The sequence below is a fragment of the Muntiacus reevesi genome, chromosome 2 (genome assembly GCF_963930625.1).
Source record: "Muntiacus reevesi chromosome 2, mMunRee1.1, whole genome shotgun sequence".
NCBI classification, from domain to species: Eukaryota; Metazoa; Chordata; class Mammalia; order Artiodactyla; family Cervidae; genus Muntiacus; species Muntiacus reevesi.
Window position 1 is genome coordinate 261387397 of NC_089250.1, and position 21371 is coordinate 261408767.

The 21371-nt window shown below is 41.0% G+C and overlaps 1 long non-coding RNA gene across 2 annotated transcripts in view; it reads right to left on the reverse strand.

Moving 5' to 3' along the window:
* Positions 1–1338: 1338 nt before the first annotated feature.
* The window catches only part of LOC136158777 (uncharacterized), a 50512-nt gene continuing 30479 nt past the window's right edge, over positions 1339–21371 (reverse strand). The window contains exons 3-4 of one of the 2 annotated variants that reach the window (XR_010661371.1): positions 2264–2334; positions 1339–2022 (exon numbers count right to left, since the gene is read on the reverse strand). This is a non-coding gene — a long non-coding RNA (uncharacterized lncRNA). Of the gene's footprint in view, positions 2023–2174; positions 2335–21371 lie in introns of those variants that run through there. The other variant, XR_010661370.1, reaches the window with a different exon arrangement.

The window sequence follows — 21371 nt, forward strand, 5'->3', positions numbered from 1 at the left end:
CGATCACTGGGTCAGAAAGATACCCTGGAGAAGAAAGAGGCAACCCACTCCAGTATTCTTGTCTGGAGAATGCAATGGATAGAGGAGCCTGGTGGGCCACAGTCCATGGGGTCACAGAGTCAGAAACTACTTAGCCAGTAAACAACAACAAATTTATTTATTTATTTTCGGCTGCATCAGGTATTAATTGCAGCACACAGGATTTTTGTTGTGGACAGCAAGGTCTTCATTGTGGTGTGTGGGCTTCTCTATAGTTGCGGCTCACAGGCTTAGTTGCCCTGAAGCATATGGGACAAATGTCTGTATAGTCAAAGCTGTGGTTTTTCCAGTAGTCATGTATGGATGTGAAAGCTGGACCATAAAGAAAGCTGAGTGCTGAAGAATGGATGCTTTTAAATTGCAGTGCTGGAGAAGACTCTTGAGAGTCCCTTGGACTGCAAGATCAAACCAGTCAATAATAAAGGAAATAAACCCTGAATATTCATTAGAAGGACTGATGCTGAAGCTGAAGCTCCAATACTCTGACCACCTGATGCGAAGAGCCGACTCACTGGAAAAGACCCTAATCCTGGGAAAAATTGAAGGCAAAAGAAGGGGGTGGCAGAGGATGAGATGGTTAGAGAGTATCACTGACTCAATGGACATGAATCTGAGCAAACTCTGGGAGATAGTGAAGGACAGGGAAGCCTGGCATGCTGCTGTCCATGGGGTTGCAAAGAGTGGGACATGACTTGGTGACCGAACAACAACAACAACATATGGGATCTTAGTTCCCTAACCAGGGATCCAGCCTACATCTCCTGCATTGGAAGGTGGATTCTTAACCACTGGACCATCAGGGAAGTCTTTGTTCTTTGTCTGTCCTGTGTTCCTTCTTGCAAATAGTGTTCCAACATACTTTTCCATTTGCCTAGAACATCCTCTATGGCTGACGACATCCTCCAGAATATTCAGGAAATAGCCTAAACTGATGATGCAAAGGGAAGCCTTCCAAGATTCTGAAACATACTATCCCAAGCTCCTCGTGGCAGAAACCTGTATACCTGAAATTACATAAGTATTTGTATAATTGTTTGTTTGACGTCAAGATTCGCCTACAGACTTTATTGGAGCATAAACCCTTTCTGCCCACTATTGTGGAGAAGGAAATGGCAACCCACTCCAGTATTCTTGCTTGGAGAATCCCAGGGACGGAGGAGCCTGGTGGATTGCCGTCTGTGGGGTCACACAGAGTCGGACATGACTGAAGCGACGCAGCAGCAGCAGCCCACTACTGTGTCTAAAACATGAATGATACAGAGAAGGTACTTCATAGAATGAGACAATAAATGGACGAATGAAAATAGTATAATGCTGTCAGCAACTGAGTAAGTTCTACAACTTCCTCAGCAGGAAGAGCAGAGGCTAGAGACATGGGTGTTACTCTTTAAGAGCAAAAAGGGACTGAGGGTTGGAAAACTAGATGCTAGGAGCACACTGATGTTCACAAGCCACAACTGTGGATTGCCAAAAAGATAAGCAAACATCTCAAAGGCAGAAGAGAGAGAATAAAATACGACAAAAGCGCTCACAAGTAACATGATAGATTTTGTGGCTCTGGTCCCGGGTGACGTTGGGGAGGGTTGCCTAGTGCTGTGAATGTATTGGACTTGCTGTTTGTGCCTGTGAAGGAAAAGTATCATGGATCCACTGACCCATATCATGAATCCCAAACAAATAACATCAACAGAGGAGAAAATCACTGAACAGATTGATTCTGTAATTGTGTTAATGGACAGACAAGAGCAATGGCCAAGATTTGATCTCACACTGATATTTCTGCCATTCTTCTGTCCAATCATTCTCATGGGAACTATGACATTGACCAGCAAGTGAAACATCCAGCTCAGGATACATGGAGTAGTAATATACTTCTGGGATCTGAATTTGAGTTCTGCCCACTTGGAGTTTGGGGGGTTAATACTTAAGGCCTGAAAGCCACCCAAGAGGCAGGTGATGCTGAGAGAAGTTCCCCAGGCCACTCTGTGAAAATAAAAGACAAGTTTACATACGATGTCACTTAGGAAATACTTCATCTCAAAGGCTGCCAATGTTGGAGGGATTCCTCCACAGATTAGGGTCAAAGTGTTGGCTAAAGCAAGATGGTTGATTATTTGCTCAATTGGTCTCAATCCATGCCTCTTAAAAAGAGAGCAGATACAATGACAAAGGAGTGAGACATTCCCCACAGTCCCTATTCCAACCTGAGCGAGGATCACCATACCTATTGCCCCATCAACAGAAATCATTCCTTCATTGGCTGGGATATGATGGTTATGCTCAGACACACGGAACCTGGGGAGAAACAGAACACATGTATGAATTTCTTCAAGTCAACTGAAGTACATTTCCCATCAGGATTTCTTTAAAAGTTCCTTTCTGGAAATCCTACTCTAATGTCATGCATAAAAATCCATCCATGAGGAATTCCCTGGCAGTCCAGTGCTTAGGTTCAGGTTCAATCCCTGGTCAGGTTCAAACTGCTCAGGGGACTAAGTTACCAAAAACTTTGCAGCACATGAGGCCAAAAAAGGAAAAAAAATCTATCCCTAAAGTTTGTTTCTCTTAATCACGCAGTATAACGCTCATAATACTTATAACACCTGAAATCATTTCATTGGATTATCTTATTTCTATCGAAGGAAGACAATTTCCTCCAATAGAAACATGAGAGCTATTAAAGTAGGGATTTGTCTATCTCGTTTTCCACCCATATCTAGGGTCTAGAACAATCTGTCACTTGTAGGCAGTCAATAAATAACTATTACATGAATAAATGAATAAACAAATGAATGGAGTCACTACTATGACTGTGTGTGCTCAGTCATGTTTCATGACTCTTTATGACCCCACAGACTAGCCCATCAGGCTCCTCTGTCCATGGAATTTTCCAGGCAAGAATATTGGAGTGGGTTGCCATTTCCTACTCAAGAGGATCTTCTTGCCCCAGGGATTGAACCTGTGTCTTTTGCATTGGCAGATGGGTTCTTTACCGCTGCACTACCTAGGAAGCCCCAGGCACACAGCTATTCAATATTTTTCTAATTTTTTCAATAAAATGGCAGGAAAAAATTATTCCTCTTCAAAACATAGATTATTTTATGTGTTACATTCAAAGAACCAACTGAAATTTCTTAATTTCTTTTTTCTTTCTTCTTTTTTTAAATTTTATTTTTTCTCTCTCTCTTTTTTCTTTACAAACCCCTGCGTCAAGGGCTGACTTTAAATAGATCACAGAGAGGAAACTGCTCTGCTATAAAACTGAAATATTTTAGAAGCAATACACTAGTAATTTATCCAAATATTATACAAATGTGCAAAAAATTTAAAATATACTTTGAATAAGCACTTTAAAATTTAGGAGTAAACTATGTCAATAATGTACTGGAAATATAAAAATAAAAAAATTAAATAACATAAGAGAAATCTTGAATGAGCAGAACTAAATTCCATGTTCTTAGATGGGATAATATAATACGTCATCAAGATTTGAAACTTCCTCAAAGGTGTAGATTCAATTCAACATCAATTAACTAAACACACAAACAAACATACAAAACTAAGTCATTCTTTAAAAATAACAAAAGAAAAATAATGATGATGAAGTGGATTGACCTACCCAATTTCTTAAAATCTAACACAGGAATTAAAGTGTGTGGTATGGGAACTTCCTGGTGGTCTAGGGACTAAAATACTATGCTCCTAATGCAGGGACCCCAGGTTCAATCAGAGGTCAGGGAACTAAATTCTGCCTGTCACAACCAAAAGATCAAAGATCCCATGCACCTCAACTAAGACCCAGCATAGTCAAATAAATAAGTACTTAAAAATAAAAAAATTTCAATCTCATACTGCGGTTTTTTAAAAAATTGTGTGGTACAAATGAAGAATAGTTAAACATATCAATGCTTCAGAAAGAAGTTTCAGAAAAAAAATTATAAATAGGAAATTCAACAAGCATGTGCTCACTAATCATGTCCAACTCTTTTTCCACCCCATGGACTTTAGCCTGCCAGGCTCCTCTGTCCATGGGATTCTCCAAGCAAGAATACTGGAGCGGGTTGTCATTGCCTTCTCCAGGGGATCTCTCCAACCCATGGATCGAACTCCTGTCTCCTGCACTGGGAGGTGGATTCTTCACCACTGAGCCACCAGAGAAGCCCGATCTTACAGGCAAACAAAATTCAGGGAAAAAAAAAAAAAAAAATCAGAAAGAGCAGGAAACAGACACCCACACACACCAGAGGTGTCACTGACAAGAGAGTATTGTAGCTGGTTAGTATTGTAGCTGTAGAGTATTGTAGTTTTCTATTTACAACTCCTGAATGGGCTCTGTATTTGAGCAAAAAGTGTGAAGATGCCTCCCTACAGTTTTATTTAACCTGAGGTTCAGAGGGACTTCATTGAATCAATAAGCTCTTGTGAACACTGACCCTGTGCTAGCCGCTGCCCTGATCTGTCATATTTACTTTCAAGATTCTTATGCTCCCCTGGAACACAGAACTGAAGGCAGGGTTCACATCAGGTGTCTGATTGTAGGACCAATATCACATCTCAGAAATCAAGTCTTGGACTCAAATTTGCTCTTAGGAATGAAGAAGACCCAACTCTGAGGATATTTGCTGGTAAAGATGCCTTCTGTAATTGAATCTGGCACTAATTCCAAGCTGTATTATTTCAGTTTGAAGATCAAAGTCTACAATAATGTAATTTCCTAGGGCACCAGTTGTAGTAAAGATTTGGACAAGGTCTTAAAATCTTCATACAGGGCACTCAGAGAACTTTTCAGTATAAATGAGTTTCCCCAATTCAGTCTCATCCAGACAAGGTCCAGTGGAAACAAGGCCCAAACATTGATTTAAGATAGTGTGAGGACTTCCCTGGGGTCCAGTGGCTAAGACTCCACCTGACCACAGTGTAGGGTGCCCAGGTTCAATCCCTAGTCAGGGAAATAGAGCCCACAGGCCACAGCTAAGAGTTCACATGCTGCAGCTAAATAAATAAATATTAAAACCAGAATAAGATAGTTTGTGCACTATAATAATTTAATACTTTAATGTTTTATACATTTAATTCATCTTGTTCCTATGCTTAGGGAATCTCAGACTAAGACACTTTAATCAAAGGACAGAATTAACGAAGACAGGTGAAAATTTGGACAGAACTAAAGCAGGGAAAGTAGTGAGATGACTTTGGAGGCAATGAATAAGAGGAATATTCTCTGCGATAATCAGAAAGCAGCCCTTCACACAGTCTCTCTCAGGGACTCTTGCATGTTCTCATGAAAAGGAATTATTATCCAGATCTTGGGTAGATTCTTATCTCCAAATACTCACTTCTTTTTTTTTCCAGGCAGTTTCTAAGTCCAAAATAAAAACTCCACTCACCTAAGTAACTTCTGTTCTGGGATGCTGAATCCAATGATCACTACATTTGTCATGGGAGGGAAAATCTGAACCCCTTTATTATAGGTTTGGTTTTCCTGACCTCATCTCTCTAGAGCTGTAATTATTATGCTATTTCTAGCATCAATGACAGTGCCTCCAAGAAAAACACTAAACATCTTTTTCTTGGCATACTAATTATCCAAATTAATTATGAGTGTTTAAATAGACTATCCCAAGATGCTGTCAGAAGTGACTGAATGTAAACATTTTTTTCCACATTCCCTACAGGGATGAGGTCATATAATTGTGAGTCCTAAAAAGTGAGACCTTAGAGGATAAACTGTGATGCTGTCTATATTCTGAAAATCTCTGAAAAACATATTTCCTAGGAGAGTAGTCTCAGATTGCTAAGACCTTGATGAATTCCACCTATTCAAGATTTGGTAAGAAAGAAAGAAGCCTTTCTCAGGGAGACAGTATAGGGGACATCTAACTAAGGTAGCATGTATTGACAGAGAACCTATTATAAAAGGTACGATAGATTAGATGGGGCTGGTCCAAAGGGAAAGAACCCACCTGCCAATGCAGGGCACACGGGTTCCATCCCTGGTCCAGGAAGATCCCACGTGCCGTGGAGCAACTAAGCCCACACCTATTGAGCACCACAACTACCGAGCCCACGTGCCACAAGTACTGAGGCCTGCGTGCCTAGAGCAGAAGCTCCACAACAAGAGAAGCCACTGCAATGAGAAGCCCACCCACCACAATTAGAGAGTAGCCCCCATTCACCACAACTAGAGAAAAAGCCTATGCAGCAACAAAGGCCTGACGCAGCCAAAAATAAATAAATAAATAATTTAAAGAAAATAATGGTCTATGAGCAACTTGAAAAAAATGTTCTACAAGATTAGTCACTAGGGAAACACAAAAGCACAGTGAGATATCACTACACAATCACTCAAATTGTTAAAATTCAAGAGACTGATGATGAAGAGCAACCTCTCATATATTGCTGGCAGGAATGTCAAACGTTAAAACTACTTCGGAAGACAATTCAACAATTTTTTATCATGTTAAACCTATACTTATCATACAACTCAACAGTTTTACTTCTAAGTATTTATTCAAGAGAAGTGAAAATGTACTTCCCCACAAAGACTTATGCATGATGTTCATAGAAGATTTATTCATAATAAAAGTTGGAAACAATCCAGTGAATAGATAAGTCAATTATGGTATATACACAGAATGGAGCCCCGTTCAGTAATGCATAGTGATATAGTTCAACAGAATTCTGCTCAAGAATGGACAACTGATACAATACCAAAGATAAATCTCAAAAAACATTTTGCTGAGTAAATAAGCCAGGCAAAGAGGGTACATACTGTATGACTCCATTTATGTGAAATTCTAGAAAAGTCAATCTGTAGTGACAGAAAGCAGGTTAATGGTTGCCTAATCGCCTGTGACTGGGGAAGGAGGTGGAATTGACAACAAAGGAACATGACAAAACATATTATGCTCATTACCTCAGTCCTGTCCGACCCTTTGTGATGCTATGGACGTAGCCCACCAGTCTCCTCTGTCCGTGGGATTTTCCAAGAATACTGGAGTGGGTTGCCATTTTCTCCTCCCAAGGATATCCCCGACCTGAGGATCAAACCCCAGTCTCTTGCATCTCCTGCAATGCAGGCAGATTCTTTATCTCTGAGCCACTGGGAAAGCCTGACAGAACATATTGGGGATGGTGGAGATGTTGTATATCTTGATTGTAGTGATGGTTGCATAGGTCAAACACACACTGGTCAAAACTCATTGACCTGTACACTTACAGTGGTACATTTTATTGTATGTACATTATACCACAGTGAAGTTGATGCTTTTTAAATATTTATTCAGTTGGCTGCACTGGGTCTTGGTTGTGGCACGTGGGATCTTCAATCTTCTTTGCAGCATGTGGGATCTAGTTCCCTGACCAGGTACTGAACCTGGGCCCCCTATGTTGGGAGCACAGAGTCTTAACCACTGGACCACCAGAGAAGTCGCACAAGAAAGTTGATTTAAACAGGAAAAAACAGAAGACATTGATGTTTGGATAGGATGGAGTAGTATAAAACTATCAAGAAAGCTGAGTGCCAAAGAATTGATGCTTTTGATCTGTGGTGTTGGAGAAGACTCTTGAGAGTCCCTTGGACTGCCAGGAGATCCAACCAGTCCATCCTAAAGGAAATCAGTCCTGAATATTCATTGGAAGGACTGATACTGAAGCTGAAACTGCTTGGGCCACCTGATGCGAAGGACTCATTTGAAAAGACCCTGATGCTGGGAATGATTGCAGGCAGGAGGAGAAGGGGACAACAGAGGATGAGATGGTTGGATGGCATCACTGACTCAATGGACAGGAGTTTGAGTAAACTCTGGGAGTTAGTGATGGACAGGGAGGCCTGGCACGCTGCAGTCCATGGGGTTGCAAAGAGTCGGACACGACTGAGTGACTGAACTGAACTGAACTGAGTATGAAGCAAGCCAGTGCTTCTGCTAAGAACAACTAGAAAAGCCAGATCAATTACTACAATCTTATCTTAAAGATATCAGAGAGCTGTGAAAGCAACAAGGATGAAGGAAATAAAATTCCAGAGAGGGAAGAATTTTCAGGCAAATGCTGAGGATCCTCGTGTGTCCCCAGAGTCCTTTGCAAACTCTGGGTATAGTCTAAAGACTGTGAATCTGGGCTTGGTCCAGACATGGGGCCATTGCTGAGACATAGTGAAGCCAGAGGAACTATCAGAAATTGTGTTGAGGGTGGAGGAATCAACCAGAGATTTAAGGAGCTTCAAGAAACTGACTTCTGAGGACTTCCCAGGTGGTCCAGTGGTTAAGAATCCACCTTGCAATGCAGGGGATGTGGGTTCCATCCCTGCTCAGGGAACTAAAATTCCACATGCTGTGAAGCAAATATACCCACAACGCAACAAAAGATCCTGCAGGACGCAGCTAAGACCCACTGCAGTCAAAGAAATAAATAAATACAAAAATAGAAAAGAAACGGATCTCCTACTTAAGACATTTGCTAAATTGAAAACTTGGCTGGGTAGGAGACTAAAAAGCTAAAACAAAACCACAGAAAACCAGAGTTACAACTCCCATGGTATCCAGGTATTTGATACATAGGAGACAAAGTCCTAGTGGGGGAAAGGCCATGAGAACAACAGGTAAGATCTGGAAGTTCTTGCCAGTGTGGTAAATTGCCACTGATGAACCAGACTTTCTCCCTTGGGTTATTTGCCAATATGACTCAGAAATGGACTGCAAACTCAGATTTTTGCTCCAGAGCAAAAGTCTGCTGCCACAGTTCAAAACAAAATCCAAGTGGGACTTCCCTAGTGGTGCAGTGGTTAGGGCAACACCCTTCAATGTAGGGGTGCAGTCCAATCCCTGGATGGGGAGCTGGGATCCCACATGCTTCACAGCCAGAAGGCAAAACATGGAACAGAGGCAATATTGTAATAAAATTTAAAAAAAAAAAAAACAACTTTAAAAATGGTCCACATTAAAAAAAAATCTTTAAAAAGAAAGAAAAGAAAATCCAAATAGTTGTTGCTGTTCTGTCGGTCAGTCATGTCTGACTCTTGCAACCCCGATGGACTGTAACCCACCAGGCTCCTCTGTCCATGGGATATTCCAGGCAAGGATACTGGAGTGGGTTTCCACTTTCTTCTCCAGGTCCATTGTGGCAAACTGCATCTAATTTGGAACGTTGAACACAAGTCAACAGAAATGAGACATCCCCCAAGAGAGGGGTCAAGAGCCAGATCTGGGGGGAGGAGCCAAGATGGCGGAGGAATAGGACGGGGAGACCACTTTCTCTCCTACAAATTCATCAAAAGAATAACTGAACGCAGAGCAAACGTCACAAAACAACTTCTGATCGCTAGCTGAGGTCATCAGGCGCCCAGAAAAGCAACCCATTGTCTTCGAAAGGAGGTAGGACAAAATATAAAAGATAAAAAGAGAGACAAAAGAGCTAAAGACAGAGATCCCACCCGGGAAGGGAGTCTAGTTTCCAAACACCAGGAAACCCTCGGATTGGCGGGTCTGGGGGAAGTTTTTGAATGTCCGAGGGCAACCTGACTGGGAGGGGAAGAATAAATAAAACCCACAGATTACAGGCTTAAAAGCAACTCCCAGCAGTAAAGTACCCCAGACGCCCGCATCCGCCACCAGCAAGTGGGGTCAGAATGGAGAGGAGCCGGCGGCATTGCTTAGGGTAAGGACCGGGCCTGAGTGCCCTGAGGACAATCGGAGGGAGCTTTTGTGAGTTACCAACTTAAACTGTGGGACAGCAAAAGAGAGAGAGAAAATTAACCGGCCCGAACACACTGCCGGCCGTTCGCAGAACAAAGGGACCGAGCAAGTCCAGAGAAGAGCTTGCAGGCTGCGGACCGACCCAGCCCTGCCGGAGGCTGGAGGCAGGGGGGAGGGGAAAGGGGCAGGCTGGCCCCAGGGACGGCATCCCCTACCGCACTGCAAACAGGCCTCCTGTTCCTAATCAAAGACCTCCTGAGATTCTGGACCGTCGATATCCGCCGGGAGGGTTGCGGCGAGACACAGGGCGCAGGCACCCGACCGGCACAGGCGGGGACTGGGGCTGGGGACGCGGAGGGCAGAAGGGGCACGCACCCGACTGGCGCAGGCGAAACTGAGACTGGGACCGCTGAGGGGAGTAGGCGCGCCGCACCCAGGGAGAGTGCGCCCGTCAAGCTCCTGACTGCCTAAGCCGCTCGGACAGGGAAGGCGCAAAAAGCAGGCGCAGCTTTTTGTTCCGCGCTTTTGTGGAACAACCGAGGGCTAGAACCGCGCGCAGCGCAGGGCACGCTCCATACAGAACCGCGGGGAGCCTGAGCAGCGCTGACAGAGAAAACAGCGCCAGCCCCTCCCCAGAGCGCCAGCCCCTCCCCAGAGCGCCAGCCCCTCCCCGGAGCGTGATGGAACTAGCAACCTGAATAAGAGACCACCTCCGCCGGCCTGTGTCAGGGCGGAACTTAGACACTGAAGAGACCGGCAAACAGAAGCCAAATAAACAAAGGGAACCGCTTCAGAAGGCACCAGTGCAACAGATTAAAATCCCTGAAGAAAACACCGACTACACAGGAAGGGGCCTGTAGATATCGAGAAGTGTAAGCTGGAATGAGGAGCTTTCTGAAACTGAACTGAACCCACACTGAGCGCAACAGCTCCAGAGAAATTCCTAGATATATTTTTACTTTTTTTTTTTTAAAGTAATTAAAAATTTTTTTTTCTTTTTTCTTTTTTCTCTTTTATTTTCTTTTAAAATTCCCTATTACTCCCCCATTACTCCTTAACTTTCATTTTCATAGATTTTTATGATTTTTTTAATTAGGAAAAACATTTTTTTTCTTGTGTTTTTTTTCTTTTTTTTCCCTTTTTCTCTTCTATTTTCTCTTTTTCTTTTTCTCTTATTTCCTTTTAAAGTCCTCTACTACTCCTTAATTTTCATTTTCATTACACTATAACCTTACAAAAAAAAAGAGAGAAGCCCTATTTTTAAACCAAACTTCATATATATTTCTAAAATTTTTTTGTGTGTGTGTGTTTTGGGTTTTGTTTTTAATATAGTATTTTTAAGAGTCTAACCTCTACTCTAGATTTTTAATATTTGTTTTTCAATATATAACATAAATTGCAGACATTTAAGAATACAATATTCAGTTCCCATTTTTATTCAGGAGTGTGTTGATTACTCTCTCCCAATCTTGACTCTCCGTTTTCTACCTCAGAACACCTCTATTTCCTTCTTTCCCCTTCTCTTCCCAATCCAAGTCTGTGAATCTTTGTGGGTGTCTGGGCTACAGAGAACACTCTGGGAACAGACAACTGTGTAGATCTGTCTCTCCTCTAGAGTCCCCCTTTTTCTCCTCCTGCTCATCTCTATCTCCCTCCTCCCTCTCCTCTTCTTCATCTAACTCTGTGAACCTCTCTGGGTGTCCCTCACGGGGGAGAATCTTTTGCCATTAACCTAGAAGTTTTATTATCAGTGCTGTATAGTAGGAGAAGTCTTGAGACTACTGGAAGAATAAAACTGAAATCCAGAGGCAGGAAACTTAAGCTCAAAACCTGAGAACACCAGAAAACTCCTGACTACATAGAACTTTAAGTAATAAGAGACCGTCCAAAAACCTCCATACCTTCACTGAAACCAACCACCACCTAAGAGCCAATAAGCTTTAGAGCAAGACATACCACGCAAATTCTCCAGCAATGCAAGAACATAGCCCTGAACGCCAACACACAGGCTGCCCAAGGTCACACCTAACACATAGACACATCTCAAAACTCATTACTGGAAACTCCATTGCACTCCAGAGAGAAGAAATCAAGTTCCATGCACCAGAACACCGACACAAGCTTCCCTAACCAGGAAAACTTGACAAGCCAATCATCCAACTCCACCCACTGGGTAAAACCTCCACAATAAAAAGGAATCACAGACCTCCAGAATACAGAAAACCCACTCCAGACACAGCAATCTAAGCAAGATGAAAAGGCAGAGAAATACCCAACAGGTAAAGGAACATGAAAAATGCCCACCAAGTCAAACAAAAGAGGAGGAGATAGGGAATCTACCTGAAAAAGAATTTAGAATAATGTTAATAAAAATGATCCAAAATCTTGAAAACAAAATGGAGTTACAGATAAATAGCCTGGAGACAAAGATTGAAAAGATGCAAGAAATGTTTAATAAAGACCTGGAAGACATAAAAAAGAGTCATTTAAAAATGAATAATGCAAAAAAAAAAAGAATAATGCAATAAATGAGATCAAAAACACTCTGGAGGGAACCAAGAGTAGAATAACGGAGACAGAAGATAGGATAAGTGAGGTAGAAGATAAAATGATGGAAATAAATGAAGCAGAGAGGAAACAAGAAAAAAGAATCAAAAGAAATGAGGACAACCTCAGGGACCTCTGGGACAATGTGAAACGCCCCAACATTCAAATCATAGGAGTCCCAGAAGAAGAAGACAAAAAGAAAGGCCATGAGAAAATACTCGAGGAGATAATAGCTGAAAAGTTCCCTAAAATGGGGAAGGAAATAGCCACCCAAGGCCAGGAAACCCAGAGAGTTCCAAACAGGATAAACCCAAGGTGAAACACCCCAAGACACATATTAATCAAATTAACAAAGATCAAACACAAAGAACAAATATTAAAAGCAGCAAGGGAGAAACAACAAATAACACACAAAGGGATTCCCATAAGGATAACAGCTGATCTATCAATAGAAACCCTCCAGGTCAGAAGGGAATGGCAGGACATGCTTAAGGTAATGAAAGAGAATAACCTACAACCTAGATTACTGTACCCAGCAAGGATCTCATTCAGATATGAAGGAGAATTCAAAAGCTTTACAGACAAGCAAAAGCTGAGAGAATTCAGCACCACCAAACCAGCTCTTCAACAAATGCTAAAGGATCTTCTCTAGACAGGAAACACAGAAAGATTGTATAAACGTGAACCCAAAACAACAAAGTAAATGGCAACGGGACCACACCTATCAATAATTACCTTAAATGTAAATGGGTTGAATGCCCCAACCAAAAGACAAAGATTGGCTGAATGGATACAAAAACAAGACCCCTATATATGCTGTCTACAAGAGACCCACCTCAAAACTAGAGACACATGCAGACTAAAAGTGAAGGGCTGGAAAAAAATATTTCACGCAAACGGAGACCAAAAGAAAGCAGGAGTCGCAATACTCATATCAGATAAAATAGACTTTCAAATAAAGGATGTGAAAAGAGACAAAGAAGGACACTACATAATGATCAAAGGAGATCCAAGGGATCTTGGATCCAAAGGGATCCAAAGGATCAATCCAAGAAGAGGATATAACAATTATAAATATATATGCACCCAACATAGGAGCACCGCAATATGTACGTCAAACGCTAACGAGTATGAAAGGGGAAATTAATAGTAACACAATAATAGTGGGAGACTTTAATACCCCACTCACAACTATGGATAGATCAACTAAACAGAAAATTAACAAGGAAACACAAACCTTAAATGACACAATGGACCAGCTAGACCTAATTGATATCTATAGGACATTTCACCCCAAAACAATCAACTTCACCTTTTTCTCAAGTGCACATGGAACCTTCTCCAGAATAGATCACATCCTGGGCCATAAATCTGGTCTTGGAAAATTCAAAAAAATTGAAATCATTCCAGTCACCTTTTCTGACCATAGTGCAGTAAGATTAGGTCTCAATTACAGGAAAAAAATTGTTAACAATTCAAATATATGGAGGCTAAATAACATGCTTCTGAATAACCAACAAGTCATAGAAGAAATCAAAAAAGAAATCAAAATATGCATAGAAATGAATGAAAATGAAAACACAACATCCCAAAACCTATGGGACACTGTAAAAGCAGTGCTAAGGGGAAGGTTCATAGCGTTACAGGCTTACATCAAGAAACAAGAAAAAAGCCAAATAAATAACTCTACACCTAAAGCAATTAGAGAAGGAAGAAATGAAGAACCCCAGGGTTAGTAGAAGGAAAGAAATCTTAAAAATTAGGGCAGAAATAAATGCAAAAGAAACTAAAGAGACCATAGCAAAAATCAACAAAGCTAAAAGCTAATTTTTTGAAAAAATAAACAAAATTGACAAACCATTAGCAAGATTCATTAAGAAAAAAGAGAGAAGAACCAAATTAACAAAATTAGAAATGAAAATGGAGAGATCACAACAGACAACACTGAAATACAAAGGATCATAAGAGACTACTATCAGCAGCTCTATGCCAATAAAATGGACAACTTGGATGAAATGGACAAATTCTTAGAAAAATATAACTTTCCAAAACTGAACCAGGAAGAAATAGAAGATCTTAACAGAGCCATCACAAGCAAGGAAATCAAAACCGTAATCAGAAATCTTCCAGCAAACAAAAGCCCAGGACCTGATGGCTTCACAGCTGAATTCTACCAAAAATTTAGAGAAGAACTAACATCTATCTTACTCAAACTCTTCCAGAAAATTGCAGAAGAAGGTAAACTCCCAAACTCATTCTATGAGGCCACCATCACCCTAATTCCAAAACCAGACAAAGATGCCACAAAAAAAGAAAACTACAGGCCGATATCACTGATGAACATAGATGCCAAAATCCTTAACAACATTCCAGCAAACAAAATCCAACAACATATTAAAAAAAATCATACACCATGACCAAGTGGACTTTATCCCAGGAATGCAAGGATTCTTTAATATCTGCAAATCAATCAATGTAATACACCACATTAACAAATTGAAAGATAAAATCCACATGATTATCTCAATAGATGCAGAGAAAGCCTTTGACAAAATTCAACACTCATTTATGATTAAAACTCTCCAGAAAGCAGGAATAGAAGGAACATACCTCAACATAATAAAAGCTATATATGACAAACCCACAGCAAGCATCACCTTCAATGGTGAAAAATTGAAAGCATTTCCCCTAAAATCAGAAACAAGACAAGGGTGCCCACTCTCACCACTACTATTCAACATAGTTTTGGAAGTGTTGGCCACAGCAATCAGAGCAGAAAAAGAAGTAAAAGGAATCCAGATAGGAAAGGAAGAAGTGAAACTCGCTGTTTGCAGATGACATGATCCTCTACATAGAAAACCCTAAAGACTCTACCAGAAAATAACTAGAGCTAATCAATGAATATAGTAAAGTGGCAGGATATAAAATTAACACACAGAAATCCCTTGCATTCCTATACACTAACAATGAAAAAACAGAAAGAGAAATTAAGGAAACAATACCATTCACCATTGCAACAAAAAGAATAAAATACTTAGGAGTACACCTACCTAAAGAAACAAAAGACCTATATGTAGAAAACTATAAAACACTGATGAAAGAAATCAAAGAGGACACAAACAGATGGAGAAACATACCATGTTCATGGATTGGAAGAATCAATATTGTCAAAATGGCTATTCTACCCAAAGCAATCTGTAGATTCAATGCAATCCCTATCAAGCTACCAACGGTATTTTTCACAGAACTAGAACAAATAATTTCACAATTTGTACAGAAATACAAAAAACCTCGAATAGCCAAAGTAATTTTGAGAAAGAAGAATGGAACTGGAGGAATCAACCTGCCTGACTTCAGACTCTACTACAAAACCACAGTCATCAAGACAGTATGGTACTGGCACAAATACAGAAATATAGATCAATGGAACAGAATAGAAAGCCCAGAGATAAATCCACAAACCTATGGACACCTGATCTTTGACAAAGGAGGCAAGGATATACAATGGAAAAAAGACAATCTCTTTAACAAGTGGTGCTGGGAAAACTGGTCAACCACCTGTAAAAGAATGAAACTAGAACACTTTCTAACACCATGCACAAAAATAAACTCAAAATTGATTATAGATCTAAATGTAAGATCAGAAACTATAAAACTCCTAGAGGAGAACATAGGCAAAACACTCTCCGACATGAATCACAGCAGAATCCTCTATGACCCACCTCCCAGAATATTGGAAATAAAAGCAAAAATGAACAAATGGGACCTAATGAAACTTAAAAACTTTTGCACAACAAAAGAAACTATAAGTAAGGTGAAAAGACAGCCCTCAGATTGGCAGAAAATAATAGCAAATGAAGCAACAGACAAAGGATTAATCTCAAAAATATACAAGCAACTCCTGAAGCTCAATTCCAGAAAAATAAATGACCCAATCAAAAAATGGGCCAAAGAACTAAACAGACATTTCTCCAAAGAAGACATACAGATGGCTAACAAACACATGAAAAGATGCTCAACATCACTCATTATCAGAGAAATGCAAATTAAAACCACAATGAGGTACCATTACACGCCAGTCAGGATGGCTGCTATCCGAAAGTCTACAAGCAATAAATGCTGGAGCGGGTGTGGAGAAAAGGGAACCCTCTTACACTGTTGGTGGGAATGCAAACTAATACAGCCACTATGGAAAACAGTGTGGAGATTTCTTAAAAATCTGGAAATAGAACTGCCATATGACCCAGCAATACCACTTCTGGGCATACACACCGAGGAAACCAGATCTGAAAGAGACACGTGCACCCCAATGTTCATCGCAGCACTCTTTATAATAGCCAGGACATGGAAACAACCTAGATGCCCATCAGCAGATGGATGGATAAGGAAGCTGTGGTACATATACACCATGGAATATTACTCAGTCATTAAAAAGAATTCATTTGAATCAGTTCTAATGAGATGGATGAAACTGGAGCCCATTATACAGAGTGAAGTAAGCCAGAAAGATAAAGAACATTACAGCATACTAACACATATATATGGAATTTAGAAAGATGGTAATGATAACCCTATATGCAAAACAGAAAAAGAGACACAGATGTACAGAGCAGACTTTTGGACTCTGTGGGAGAAGGCGAGGGTGGGATGTTTCGAGAGAACAGCATGTATATTATCTATAGTGAAACAGATCACCAGCCCAGGTTGGATGCCTGAGACAAGTGCTCGGGTCTGGTGCAATGGGAAGACCCAGAGGAATCGGGTAGAGATGGAGGTGGGAGGGGGAATCGGGATGGGGACTACATGTAACTCCATGGCTGATTCATGTCAATGTATGACAAAACCCACTGCAATGTTGTGAAGTAATTGGCCTCCAACTAATAAAAATAAATTTAAAAAAAATTTTTTAATAAATAAAAAAATAAAAATCCCTTTAGTATCTATAAAAAAAAAAAAAAAAAAGAGCCAGATCTGTCAGGAGTGGGTGGAGGGGTCACAATCCTTGTGATGTCCTCTTCCAACCCGAAGTTTGGGGGCAGGAAACCCAAATTAGGGATTCAGTTACTCAGCATAAGAAACGCAGAGTTGAGGGGCTTGCCTGGTGGTTAAGAATCCACCTTGCAATGCAAGGGACATCTGTTCGATCCCTGGTCCGGGGAGATTCCACATGCTCCAGAGCAACTAAGCTTCTGTGCTGCAACTACTGGAGCCAGTGTGGTCCAGGGACCGTGCTCTACAACAAGAGAAGCCACTGCAATGAGAAGCCCACACACCACAACGAAGAGTAGCCCCCACTTGCCAAAACTAGAGAAAGCCCAAACACAGAGACAAAGACCCACCACAGCCAAAATAAATAAATAAATAAATAAATAAAATCTACAAAAAGAAAAGAAACAGAGCTGATGGGGAGCTCAAATTTAGATAGTCCTATCAGAGAATAAACCCTTTCCTGTGGGTACCTGTGAGTGACCCAGATGGTCGAGTCGGCATGCATAGCATTGTCACAGCTCTGGCCCCCACAGAGGGCTGCCCTAAATCTGTAACAGTCCTTGAGTGTGAGTTCTATTTATTGAGCTATACCTGCTTTCATTTCAGCACAGCTCATGGCAGGTTTTCACTTACAGACACGACCAGGCAATTAGGGTCTATTGATTCCAGATTTTTTTTTAAGCCAGCAGATGTTTTTTCAGCAGCAGCAAAGACACTACAGGGCCAGACAACCATGTTCCAAACCCAAGTGACAGGCAAGGTCTTCCGAAGCCCTTTTTATCTTGTCAAACTTTGAGTCCAAATTGATCTGCTCAAACTATGCACCTCAGACCAGAAAATCATCAGCCTCTGAGAGCTGTCAGACATAGGACAAGGACCTACTATATAGCACAGGTAACTCTGCTCAATATTCTGTAAGAATCTAAATGAGAAAAGAACTTGAAGAAGAATGGATACACATATATGTATAACTGAGTCACCTTGCTGTATACCTAAAAATAATACAGTATCATTAATCAATTATATGCGTGCTTGCTCAGTCGTGTCTGACTCTTTATGACCCCATGGACTGTAGCCCGCCAGGCTCCTCTGTCTGTGAAATTTTCCAGGTAAAAATACTGGAGCAGGTTGCCATTTCCTTCTCCAGGAGATCTTCCCGAGTCAAGGACTGAACCTGCATCTCACCTCCTGCATTGGCAGGTGGATTCTTTACCACTGTGCCACCTGGGAAGCCCATTAATCAACTATACTCCAATATAAAATAAAACTTAAAAAAATAAGAGTTGTCAGATACACAATTTCACAAGAGCTCCTTAAAAAATGGGCTTCCCTGATAGCTCAGTTGGTTAAGAATCTGCCTGCAATGCGGGAGACCTGGGTTCAATCCCTGGGTTGGGAAGATACCCTGGAGAACGGAAAGGCCACCCACTCCAGTATTCTGACCTGGAGAATTACATGGACACTCCATGGGGTCCCAAAGAGTTGGACATGACTGAGCGACTTTCACTTTTACTTTCCTTAAAAAACTGAAAATTTCTTTTTTTAATCTCTAAGTGGCTTTATTAAGCAATTCATGAATCCAGCAGCAGCAGTATTCCATCTGGCAAATAGATACACACTCACTGAAAATTGCTTAAAACTCCAAAAGTGTATCTTTATATAGAGATTGGCTCTCTTTTTATGTTCTCTCATTTTTTCCCTTGGATTTCAATAGGCAAATGTCATTGTTAAAGATCATCACCTATTGGGACTTCCCTGGTGGTTCAGTGGTTAAGACACTGCACTCCCACTGCAAGAGGCATGGATTCAATCCCTGGTCAGGGAACTAAGATCCTGAATACCAAAATGTGAGGTCAAAAAATGAAATTTAAAAAGAAAAAAGATCACAACCCATGAAAACTTGTTCTGTTTACAGTACTCAAAACAGTTCATCCTAGTCCATCCATCAGTGGCAAAAAAGCAGGGAATTTGAGTCCCTCTACTTTGCAACTCTTCCTATAAGGATGATCCCTCTAGAATTTATAAAGTTAAAAGCACTTAACATTTTATACCCTGATGCTGGGAAAGATTGAGGGCAAGAGGAGAAGGGGACAAGAGAGGATAAGATGGTTGGATGGCATCACCAACTCAATGGACATGGGTTTGGGTGAACTGCGGAAGTTGGTGATGGACAGGGAAGCCTGGCGTGCTGGGGTTCATGGGGTCGCAAAGAGTCGGACACAACTGAGCGACTGAACTGAACTGAACTGAACATTTTATATCAATTTTACCATACAGCCATATGCAAGAGTAACAAGATACAAAGCAACTAAAAAATACCACCCTTTTTTTCCTCATTGAAATTTCACTCAAACATCTAGAAGTCAATTTAGCACTTACAAAATTAATATTATAGCTTTCAGGAAAAATCAAGGCTGGTATGCAAGTGGGAAGACGGAATTTAGGAGCACTTTCTCCTCTTCCTGGAGGAGAAAACAAAAACTAGAAGCATCACTCAGCCTGCATTTTTCCTCCTCACTTTAGCCAGCATGGCCAAAAGCAGCCAGGGCATCCAGTGAGCCAACTGTCCTGGGAATGATCTATTACTCCCATATTCCATAGGTAACTTTTACCTCAGGCTTCCCTGATGGCTCAGGGGAAAAGTATTCAGTTGCCAATGCAGAAGACATGGGTTCGATCCCTGGGTGGGGAAGATCCCTTGGCAAAGGAAATGGCAACCCACTCCAGTATTCTTGCCTGGAGAATACCATGGACACAGGAGCCTGGCAGTCTATATAGTCCATTGGGTCACAAAGAGTCAGGTACAACTTATCAACTAAACAACAACAACTTTTACCTCTCACAACAGATGACAGCTCAGTGCTATTTCATACCATGGAAACAACAACAACTTTCACCTCTCACAACAGATGGCAGCTCAGTGCTATTTCATACCATGGATGATTGCACAATCACCCAGGAACCAAATTTTCATCATATCCCATCCCTTCATCTTCATTTCCTCTTCCTAAGCAATGCTATTGCTGAAGTTCAGTGGGTTAGAGGTGGGTCTAGTGAATCCCACTTCTGACACCATTTGTATCAGAGGTCTCCAAGAAAACCAGCCCCAGGGTCAACGATTCACTATGAGGACTCATAGGATTAAACCTCTAGTCATACTCGTAGCTATTAGTTATTCTTATGAAAGGATGCAGAAGAGACAAAGAAAAATCAGCAAAGGGAAAAGGTACATGAGCCAAGTCTGAAGGAAACTACACAGAAGCTTATGATAGTCTTCCCCCAACGGAGTTATACAAATAGTGCATAATTCCTCCACCAATGAGTTGTGTGATATGAAAGCTCAGTCGTGTCTGACTCTTTGTGATCCCATGAACTACAGAGTCCATGGATTTCTCCAGGCCAGAATACTGGAGTGGGTACTCTTTCCTTCTCCAGGGGATCTCCCCAACCCAAGGATCAAACCCAGGTGTCCCACATTGCAGGCAGATTCTTTACCAGCTAAGCCACAAGGGAAGCCCATGTGATATACTGTACAATAATAAAATGGATGAATTGTTGCTATATTCAGCAACTTGGATGAATATCCCACATAAAACGTTGAGCAAAAGACGCCAGCCACAAAAGAGTACATACTGAATAATTTCACTTAAATGAAGGTCAAAACCCTAGAAAAATTCATCTGGGTTATTAGAAGACAAGACAGTGTTTACCTCTCAGGAGGGGGTCAGAGGTAGTATTGGAAGAGGCATGAGGGGAAATTTCTGGGATCCTGTTAATGTTCTGTTCCTTGATTGGGTGATGGTATATTCACTTTAGAAAATTCATTAAAATTAAATTAAAATTAAAATTCATTAAAATTCATTTACAAATCATGCATTCTCCTGTATGTTATGCTTGTATTAAACTTTTTCTCCAAGGGACTTCTCTAGCAGTCCACAGGTTAAGACTTCACCCCTAAATGCAGAGGCAGGAGATAAGATCCCACATGCCTCACTGGCCAAAAAACCAAAACAGAAAACAGAAACAATATTGGAACAAATTCAATAGTGACTTTAAAACAAACAACCCATATGTATACTTATGGCTGATTCATGTTGATATATG